Here is an 11,709-nt window from a genome sequence, read left to right as displayed (position 1 = left end):
TCATCAGCAACTAAATCCACCAGCAAGAGGTAGAAAGAGAAATTCCATTTAAAATAACTGTAGGGGGCAGCTAGGTGGCGCAGTGGATAAAGCACCGGCCTTGGAGTTAGGAGGACCTGAGTTCAAATCCGGCCTCAGACACTTGACACTTACTAGCTGTGTGACCCTGGGCAAGTCACTTAACCCTCATTGCCTGGCCAAAAAAACAAACAAACAAAAAAACCAATAAAATAACTGTAGACAATATAAAATACTTGAGAGTCCACCTGCCAAGACAAATCCAGGAACTTTGTGAACACAATTACAAAATACTTTCTTTTTTTTTTGGTGAGGCAATTGGGGTTAAGTGACTTGCCTAGGGTCACACAGCTAGTAAGTGTTGTGTCTGAGGCCGGATTTGAACTCAGGTCCTCCTAACTCTAAGGCCAGTGCTCTATCCACTGTGCCACCTAGCTGCCCCACAAAATACTTTTAACACAAATGAAGTCAGATCTAAATGATTGGAAGAAATATTAATTGCCCATGGGTAGGTGAAACCAGAATAATAAAAATTACAATTCCACCTAAACTTATCTTCTTATGCAGTGCCATATTTACCAAACTACCAAAAATTACCTTATAGAGCTAGAAAAAATAATAACAAAATTAATCTGAAAATATAAAATTTTTTATAAAATAAAATTATTTTTATAAAAATAAAATATCAAAGTAATCAATGAAAAAATTGTGAAGGAAGGTGGTTTAGCTGCACCAAATCTCAAACTATATTATAAAGCAGAATTATCAAAACAATCTGGTACAGGCTAAGAAATAGCATGGTGGACCAGTGGAATAGATTAGGTATGCTATACATTGTAGAAAATGAGCATGATAATCTTGTATATGATATACCTAAAGATCCAAGCTATTGGACAAAAACTCATTATTTGACAACTGCAGGGAAAATTGGAAAACAGTATGGCATAAATTGGGTATAGATATACATCTCATACCATATACCAAGATAAGGTCAAAATGGGTACATGACACATAAAAGGTGATTGGGGCAGCTAGGTGGCGCAGTGGATAGAGCACCGGCCCTGGAGTCAGGAGTACCTGAGTTCAAAAATCCGGCCTCAGACACTTAACACTTACTAGCTGTGTGACCCTGGGCAAGTCACTTAATCCCAATTGCCTCACAAAAAAAAAAAAAAAAAAGAACTAAACATCGGACAACTGATTGGTTCAAGTGGGAAAGGAGGACAACAAAGCTGGATATTGTTGACTTATTCATCTCACTTCCATGTAGAGTACATGCTAAATGCCAGGCGGGATGAATCAAAAGTCAGAACTAAGGTTGCCAGGCGAAATATCAACAATCTTAGATATTCAGATGATACCACTCTAATGGTAGAAAAATGAAGAATTAAGAAGCCTCTTGATGAGGGTGAAAGAGGAGAGTATAAAAGCTGGCTTGAAGCTGAATATTAAAGAAACCAAATAACTAAGATTAAGACAACTGGTTCCATCACTTCCCGGCATAGAGAGAGAGAAGAAATGGAAACTGTCAAATTTTTTTTATTCTTGGGCTCAAAGATCACCGCAGATGGTGACTGCAGCCATGAAATTGAAAGACATTTGCTCCTTGGAAGGAAAGCTTTGGCAAATCTGGGCAGCATACTAAAGAGCACAGCCATCATCTTGTTGACAATGGTCCATATAGTGAAAGCTATGGTTTTTCCAGTAGCAATTTATGACTGTGACAGTTGGACTATAAGGAAAGCTGAGCACTGCAGAATCGACACTTTCAGATTGTGGTGCTGGAGAAGACTTTTGAGAGTCCCTTGGACAGCAAGGAGGTCAAGGGAGTCGATACTTAAAGAAATTAATTCAGACTGTTCAATGAAGGACAAATACCGAAGCTGAAATTTAAATACTTTGGCTACACAATGAGAAGACAGGATTCATTGGAAAAGAGCATGATGTTGGGAATGACTGAAGGCAAAAGAAGAAGGGGATGGCAGAGGAGATGGATAGATAGTGTCCCGGAAACAATAAGCATGAGTTTGGACAGACTTTGAGAGAGAGTGGAGAATAGCAGGGCTTGGCATGCTATGATCCATGGGGTCACAAAGAGTTGGACACGACTGAACAAATAAGAACCTCTGACTCCAATAGTGCCCACCATCAGCTCTCTGGGAACGTGGTCTCTGACATGTAGAATTTTAACGGTCTAAGGAAAATGCAATCAACGTGTATAAATTCTCCAAAATGATGTACATTGTGAACCCAGCTGACAGCCTGAACATTTTCAGGTATTTTTGTGGGATGGCGATAGGAGGAGGATGGAAAGAGGGGCAGGTAGTGATGCAGAGGGAAGTAGAAGCAGGAGAAACATTTTTATAATAACAATAAGATTTTGCAAAAAACTCCAAAAGACTCAAGAATTTTGCTCAATGTAATGACCAACTGTGATTCCAGAGGATTCAAGATGAACCTTGCTACCCTGCAGGCTCACAGTGCAGAACAAGACATACATTTTTGGACATGAACAATGTGGGAATTTCTTTTTCTTGACTATTCATATTTCTTTTCTTTCTTTCTTTTCTTTCTTTCTTTCTTTCTTTCTTTCTTTCTTTCTTTCTTTCTTTCTTTCTTTCTTTCTTTCTCTCTCTCTCTCTCTCTCTCTCTCTCTCTCTCTCTCTCTCTCTCTCTCTCTCTCTCTCTCTCTTTCACAGGGCAATGAGGGTTAGGTGACTTGCCCAGAGTCACACAGATAGTAAGTATCAAGTGTCTGAGGCTGGATTAGAATTCAGGTCTTCCTGAATCCAAGGCTGGTGCTTTATCCATTGCACCATTTAGCTGCCCCTGCTATTCATATTCCTTATGGTGGTTTTCTTTTCTTTTCTTTTCTTTTTTTAGTGAGGCAATTGGGGTTAAGTGACTTGCCCAAGGTCACACAGCTAGTAAGTGTTAAGTGTCTGCGGCCGGATTTGAACTCAGGTACTCCTGACTTCAGGGCCGGTGCTTTATCCACTGCGCCACCTAGCCGCCCCTGTGGTTTTCTTTTTAATTTTTTTTTCCTAACGAGAAGGGGAGGTAGGAGAGAGAAAAAACTTTTGAAAAAATGTGTATGTGGATATACACATATGTGCATATATATGTAATATATATATATATATGGAGAGAGAGAAAGTGTATATAGTGTGTGTGTGTGTGCGCGCGCGCATATGTGTGTATTGTTGTTTGCCCTTCATTCTGGATCGATGACATCAGAAAGCTGATATCATGACTTGCAATGAATTGGATTTAAGTGAGGCAGGGCTTTTCAAAGTCACCAGTCTCATTCTCTCCTCCAGAGCCTGAGCGTTCAGTGGCAAGAAGACTGGAGATGGGTCAGGATGTTTAAGGCAATTGGGGTTAAGTGACTTGCCCAGGGTCACATAGCTTGTAAGCGTCTGAGGTGAGATTAGAACTCAGGTCCTCCTGACTCCAGGGCCAATGCTCTATGTATATATAGTGTGTGTGCATAATACATACACATACACACACACACACAAACACACACATACACACATATGTATATACATACATCCACACACATACATGAGTGTGTATTGTTAAAAGGAATATACACACATGTATGTGTACATATATGTATATGTACATGTATGCACACACATATATGAACGTGTGGATTGTTAAAAGGAAAGTTCTATGTATGAGCCTTTACCCTGATTAAAGATGCAAAAACTCAGGAAGAGAAAGTGAAAGGGTTTATCAACATACCAAGGCAACATCAGGAGTTGGGCCTTTACTGGGATTCAAACCAACTACTGCTTTTATAGATAGGAATAAGTCTTCCATATAAGGGCAAAAGTCTTTTGATTGGATCACAGAATCATGAGGAGGTGGGATTAGTGCTGCCTCAGCTCCTCCCTAAGCATTTTGATTGACCCATGTTTCAAATGAGGAGATGGGGGTAAGCGAGCTTGTGGGGCAGCTACTGCCCTGTAGTTATTATGAGGAGATGAGCTAGATGAGTGCATTTGGATCGGCCTCCCCTGCAGGCCAGCTGCGTGGAGCCCGAGTCAAGCAAGGTTAAAACATGAGGTCACTTCAGAATGACTCTACATTAGTGAGAGGGGCAGTTAGAAGAGTCAGAATACTTTCACAAATTGTCATCATTATAGGCCAAGAGGCAGAAAACCTTCTACCTTCCCCTGCAAGCCCAGGAAAACAGCATAAAGCCAGGCTATAGACAACTGCCCAGTGGCTCTCTGGGAGAGTCCTACCCTGGGGACAGGCCATCAGGCATCTTCTCTGTGGTTACTGCACCCTTCCAGGTCCAGGTAGGATAGAGAAAAAACACTCTTTCACTGCAGCTTTATATACTGCTTCTAATTGTTATCTATAACAATATTTTGGTCTTGTTGGTCAATGTTGGTTTTGTTGCCCGACCAGATTGTAAACTCCTCGAAGGCAAGTATTGAGTCATGTAATTTTAGAACTGGAAGGGATCTCATATAATTCCCTCATTTTAAGATCATAGGATTTGGGGGCCGGAAGGGACCTTAAACATCATCTAAGATTTCCTCATTTTACAGATGAGGAAACTGAGGCACAGATTTACCTAATGTCACACAGCTAGTTAGTGGCAGCACCAAGACTAGCATAAAAGTCTGATAGGCTCCAGTTTGGTTTAAAGAATTTTCAGTGCTACCCAGTCAGTATTACTAGTTCAGGTAGATGGTCAAATGGATAGAACGTTGGGCTTGGATTCAGGAAGACCCGAGTTTGAATTTCATCTCAGATACTTACCGTGGGACCCTGAGCAAATCATTTGACCTTTCTTAGGCACAGTTTCCTTATCTGTAAAATGTGGATTAATAATAGCACCTACAGGGGCAGCAAGGTGGCGCAGTGGATAGAGCACCAGCCCTGGAGTCAGGAGTACCTGAGTTCAAATCCGGCCTCAGACACTTAACACTTACTAGCTGTGTGACCCTGGGCAAGTCACTTAACCCCAATTGCCTCACCAAAAATAAATAAATAAATAAATAGCACCTACCTTCTAGACTTGTGGTGAGACTCAAATGAGATAAGATATGTAAAAGTTCTTTGCAAACTTTAAAACACTATATAAATTATTGGTAAATCATGCCCATAGTCGGCACTGCTCCTGATTGCCTGTAGTAAGAATCATACTTGCAGAGCAGCTAGGTGGCACAGAAGATAAAGCACTGGCCCTGGATTCAGGAGGACCTGAGTTCAAATCCAGTCTCAGACACTTGACACTTACTAGCTGTGTGACCCTGGGCAAGTCACTTAACCCCCATTGCCCCACAAACCAAAACAAACAGAAAAAAAGAATCCTACTTGCTTTTTCTTCACTTTCCTCCACCCAGAGAGAGATTCGTAATGATCCAACTGCTTCACTTTTGTTTTTAAATCATTTTGTACTCTGGCTAGATGGAGACCAGAGAATGATGGGGAGAGGGAAGGAGGCCAAGCTGAATGAATAGCATTCATCTGACCCTGCCCTACCCTGGAATCTGGCTCACCTCATGCTGTTCCGTTTTGTCAATGTCAGCTTGGCCACCAAGCTAAATTAGAAATGAAAAAAGCTATTTCCTTTTCCCCTTTCTGCCTTCCCAGGGCCTTCTCTGCCCATTCCCTTCAGGCTCCTGCTCTCCATGATTCTCTCCTTTCTGAATCTTCTCTTCTTCCCACTGCCATTTCTTTTTCTGCTCCCTTTTCCCCAGATGCCTTCTTGGCATCTCCCTCTGGTTCTGGCCCCTCACCAGGGTCTGAATGGTTTGCTTCTGATACGGAATCAGATTGAGGGATGTAGTGTGGTTCAGGGGGAAGTACACTGGTTCTTGGAGTCAAAGAACATGGGTTCAAATCCTTCTTTTGATGCTTACTATCAGGACAACTTTGGGCAAATCTCTTATGCTCTCTGGGCCTCAGTTTCCTCAGATGTAAAATAAAGAAATCGGACCAGGTGGCCTTTTTGGTCACTTTCCAGCTCTAAGCCTATGTCTAGCATCTCAAACTCTTTCCATGAAAATGATTCATGTCATACCAAGAAAGGGGCAGCTAGGTGGTACAGTGGATAGAGCAGCAGGGCTGGAATCAGGAAGACTCCTCTTCCTGAGCTCAAATCTGGCCTCAGACACTTACTAGCTGTGTGACTCTGGGCAAGTCACTTAACCCTGTTTGCCTCAGTTTCCTCATCTGTAAAATGAGCTGGAGAAGGAAATGGCAAAACCACTTCGGTATCTCTGCTAAGAAAATCTGAAATGGGGTCTCAGAGTCAAATACAACTAAAATCCATCTCCATCCCAGAGTAGGGAGCTGCTCTCAATGCCAGTGGATTGAAGGAGCTTCATCTTCAAATTGCTGGGTAAGGAGCCTTTACAACAATGGACTTCACCATCCTGATCATCGAGGAGTTTCCTGTGCTGGAAGACTTCACTCACAGTAACACAGTAAGTCTTTGAGGCAGCAGAGTGGGACAACTCCAGGGCTATTTGACTTCTGCAGAAGAGTGGACTGAAGACTCCAACTCTACCCACTAATGGTATTTTTTAGCACCTCAAAGCCAGCTTGGTTCCTGGGCACCACCCTTGGCAGGAGGTTCCTATTTTTAAAATGGAAGTAACTGGGAAACAGAAAAGCAACGTGACTAAAACAGATCATTGGTCTAGAAGAAACATGGGTCATATGGGTCAACCTCCTTATTTTTTATTTTATTTATTTATTTATTTTTTGGGGGGTGGGGTAATGGGGGTTAAGTGACTTGCTCAGGGTCACACAGCTAGTAAGTGTCAAGTGTCTGAGGCAGGATTTGAACTCAGGTCTTCCTGAATCCAGGATTGGTGCTTTATCTACCGCGCCACCTAGCCGCCCCCAAACCTCCTTATTTTTATAGATGTGTAAACCAAGGCCAACTCAAGGTCACATAGGCAGCAAGAAATGGAGGTGGGATTTGAACCCGGTTTCTCAGATTCCAGAGCTTTCTGTTGTCTTACGCTGCTTTCCTCCATCAGGCAACTTCTGTTAGGAGCCTAGCAGGCCTCAGTGAAGGGGGGAGAAAACCTCGGGGTTGGATGCACTCTCTACAGAGCAACTTGTAATGGAGGGCAAAGGGCAGCTATGTAGGGGATCTTCGGCCACCTGAGTGTTCCCTCTTTTTCCTTTAGAAAAGATGCAAAAAGAAAAGAAAAGAAAAGATGCAGACCTTTAAAAATGGAGCAAACTCTAAGAGAGATGTGAGAAGAGAGGACAGGGCTGGGAAGGCTCTGAAGAGCCAGTGGCAATGAAGCCTCCTAGTGTGTTTTATATTTCCCCAGAGCAGTATTGAGAGAGATGTTATCAAGAGGCGTATTTAATGGATTTTGGAAATTGGCTAATTTCACAACAGTTTGTATGTTGTCTAATGCATACTAAGCACCTGGGACATTGCCAGGGCTCAGAAGGTTTCTAGAGTCAGGAGGAAAGTGCCTTCAGGAGCAATACAGGTGTGTGTGTGTGTGTGTGTGTGTGTGTGTGTACCAGGGGGAGCCAATCTGACCTGGTACCCTGTCAAAACCCCTTTTCCCTCCCCAAGTCAGCTGGATAGATCTTCACCAAGCTTTTAAGTCTCCCCATCTTCTCCCTTCTCTCTCCTCTCCTGACACCTTCCTACTCTTCCTCTTCCTCTACCTTCCCACCCCTCTCCTTGGCACCCACTCTTACCCCCCATCCCCATCTCTCCTCTAGTATTTCTCCCCACTCCCCACCCATTTCTAGCTCCTCCTCCTCCCCCAGCTCCCTCCCTTTTTTCTCTCTCCCCTTCCCCCACTCCCTTGATACCCATCTCCCCTCTGTGGCAGTCCAAGGGAAGCATAGAACTTCTCCATTCTGCCCGATTTCATTCCCTTGGTCAATATGCCATCAATAATCCTGCACTCAAGTGGAACAAGCAGCTGCCTGGCACGACTGATTCACTGAGAGTTTCTCCCTCCACCTCGCCTGGACCTCTCCCTCACCCTCCCGCCTTCAATTTAACTCGGGCTCCCTCCTCATTTTCCTCCTCCAGAACAGCTACTATCCATTGCCTCTTTCCATTCCCATCACTCTCTCTCTCCCTTACTCTCTATTGCACCGGCATTTATTTCCGGCTTCTCTTGTCTTTCTCCACTTGTTCTTGTCTGTAGGTGATGGGGCAGGGTCCTGTGCTTTTGCAGCATGGGAAAACGAGGAGTTCGAAAGCCTCCCCAGGCCCCTGCCTCATCCCAAATGTCTTCAGTCCAGGATATGCGCAGGTGCAAGCTAGCTATAATTTAATAAACTTTTAGTGAATTGATTTCTTCAGGAAGGATGCGTAGGTGGTTGCCTGAGGCTCATCAAGGTCAACTGACTTGTCTATGATCACACAGGTGGTGTGCAGTAGAGGGGAGGCCAGATTTCAACACCAAGCGCTCTCCTCCACCTTGCTCAGCCCCCTCAGTGTGATGAGGTCAGAGTCCATTATTGGGCCTGCACTCAAAGCCTCTCCTGTGTGGTAGAGTAGTCCAGAGCCTGGGTTCTCCTGGAAAAGCTGTAAGAACCCACAGTCACCCCAATGAGCTATTAGGAGGCATAGATAAGGAAAGGTGCCCCCCTTAACATTAACATTTGGTTAACATGGATTCTTCGTTTTGGGGGGGGTTTGTGTGTGTGGGGGCAATGAGGGTTAAGTGACTTGCCCAGGGTCACACAGTAAGTGTCAAATGTCTGAGGCTGAATTTGAACTCAGGTCCTCCAGGGCTGGTGCTTTATCCACTGCGCCACCTAGCCGCTCCCAACACGGATTCTTTACATTCCTATCATGTTTCAGAACATTTTGAAATATGTAACCTAAGTGGTGCAGTGGATAGAGGGTCAGACTTGGAGTCAGGAAGATTCATCTTCCTGAGTTCAAATCTGGCCATTTAACCCTGTTTGCCTCAGTTTCCTCATCTGTGAAATGAGCTGGAGAAGGAAATGTTGTTTTGTTATTGTTTGTCCTTTCTTCTCAAGGAGGACCATGACATTGGGGTGATGTCATGACTTGCAGTGATTTGGATTTAAGTGAGGGAAGGCTGTGTAGTCACCCACCTTGGGGTAGCTAGATGGCACAGTGGATAGAACACCTGCCCTGGAGTCGGGAGGACCTGAGTTCAAATCCAGCCTCAGACACTTGACACTTACTAACTGTGTGACCCTGGGCAAGTCACTTAACCCTAATTGCCACACACACACACACACACACACACACACACACACACACAGAGTCATCAACCTCAGTCTCTCTTCCAAAGCCATCTGGGTCCAGTGGCAAGATATACATAAGAATGACTGGAGATGGCCCTGGATGTTTAAGGCAATTGGAATTGTGACTTGCCTAGGGTCACACAGCTAGTAAGTGTCTGAGGTGAGATTTGAACTCAGGTCCTCCTGACTTCAAGGCCAGGGCTCTATCTGCTGCCCCACCTAGCTGCCCCAATAGAAGAAAATGGCAAAGCACTCTACTCTGCCAAGAAAACCCCAAATGGGGTCAAGAAGAGTGGGACACAACTGATAAATGACTGAACAACAAAAATCTCATTTGGTCATAGATTCAGAGTTGGAAGGAACCTTAGGGATACTCTAATCCAATCCCTTCATTTTTACAAATGGAGAGACTGAAGCCCAGAAAAAGTAAAGTGGCTTACTAAAGGTGATAGAAGTAGTAGTAGTAGTAGTAATAATAATAATAATAAATATGTACATCCCATATCTGATTGTTTGCCACCTCAGGGAGGTGGGAGGGGAGGGAGGGAAAGAAGGATAAAGATTGGAACCCAAAACTATAATCAAAAATGTTTATTATTAAAATAATCATAATAATAATAGCTAGTATTTATGTGATGCTTTAAGTTTTGCAAAACACTTTAGCAATATCATCTCATCTGATCCTCACAATAGCCCTGTGAGATAGGTGCTATTATTATCTCCATCTTTTACAGATGAGGAAATTGAGACCCAGACAGATTAAGTTATTTGTCCAAGTTTATGAAGCTAGTAAATGACTGATGGAAGACTTGAACTCAAGTCTTTCTGACCCTCACACCAGGACTCTAGACATTGGGCTAGAAACTAGAACCTAGGCCTAGCTGCCTTTGTAGTAAGTGTCAGAGTGGGGCTTTGAGTGTGGGTCTTCTACCTACAAATCCATCATTCTTTCACTGGACCATGACCCCCGGGTGGGTTGTTGGGGACCCTTCCAGCAAGAAGATAGGGTGAACACAGAGAGGTTTTTTTTAAGCAATGGGGTTAAATGACTTGCCCAGGGTCATACAGCTAGAAAGTATCAGAAGCCAGATTTAAATTCAAGTCCTCCCAACTTTCAGGGCCAGAGCTCTATCTCTAAACAGAGTCTTTTTTTTTCTTTCTTTTTTCTTTTTGCGGGACAATGGGGGTTAAGTGACTTGCCCAGGGTCACACAGCTAGTAAGTGTCAAGTGTCTGATCTGGATTTGAACTCAGGTCCTCCTGAATCCAGGGCCAGTGCTTTATCCACTGCGCCACCTAGCTGCCCCCCTGAACATAGTCTTTTTTTTTTTTTTTTTTTTTTGGTGAGGCAATTGGGGTTAAGTGACTTGCCCAGGGTCACACAGCTAGTAAGTGTCACCTAGCTGCTCCCTGAACATAGAGTCTTAACCTGATTTGACAGACTAGGAAATTTAAGACTTTGAAACATGCAGTGACTCCTACAAAGAGCACACAGCCAATAATCTGGGAACTGAGATGGCCAGGTGGCAACAGTTGAGAAAATGCTGGACTTGGAGTCAGGAAGACCTGAGACCACATCCCGCTTCAGACACTTTCTAGCTGTGGTAACCCTGTGCAAGTCATTTCAGCTTCAGTTTCCTCATCTATAAAAAAGGAATAATAATAATAGCCCCTGTCCCACAGGGTTTTTGTGAGAATCAAATGAGATAATATATGTGAAATACTTTGCAAACCTTAAAGCTCTGTACAAATGCTAGTTGCTGTTGTTAATTGAAAACAAGAGCTCAGGTCTCTTTACTACTGATCCAGGGCTCTCTCCAATAAACTGCACACTGGATTATTTCAAGGAACAGAGAAGATGAAAGGGGTAAAAAGCAGTTTGTAGACTGTACAGTGATATATAAATAATATTGTCTGATTAGCCAAATCCCGAATCTGTTACCTGCTATTCGTGTGACCTTAGCCAAGTTTTTACTTCCTTGTACCTCAGTTTCCTTATTCAGGTGAAATACTGGAGCCTGTCCTATCTAATTCACAGGGTTGTTTTGAGATCTAAATCAGATAATGTGTAAGTACTTTGAGAAAGTACATGTGTGTTTTTAAAGTAATATACAGAGGTTAGGGGTTATCGTTTTCATCATAATTCTTTTTGCCCAGAATATCCATGGAGGAACAGAGTATTATAGCCCCTACTGCACCCCACCTGCCATATGATTTCTGGATTTCTGGATTAACGGTCTTATGGCTAGAGGACACATCCCTTCCCCATCCTTCCTCTTTGCTTGATCCCACCTTCCTCCCCCTCAGGACTGTCACCTATTTATCAGCTAATGAAGAGTTACCAAAACCTTTGATTCAGAAAGGTCTAATTTAACATGATGATAAAGGCTGAGATCACTTTGGGACCTAAAACTTGCTTATGAACTGCATTTGGAGGCAATTCACATGG

The sequence above is a fragment of the Dromiciops gliroides genome, chromosome 2 (genome assembly GCF_019393635.1).
Source record: "Dromiciops gliroides isolate mDroGli1 chromosome 2, mDroGli1.pri, whole genome shotgun sequence".
Lineage (NCBI taxonomy): Eukaryota > Metazoa > Chordata > Mammalia > Microbiotheria > Microbiotheriidae > Dromiciops > Dromiciops gliroides.
Note: the sequence above shows the minus strand (reverse complement) of the source record.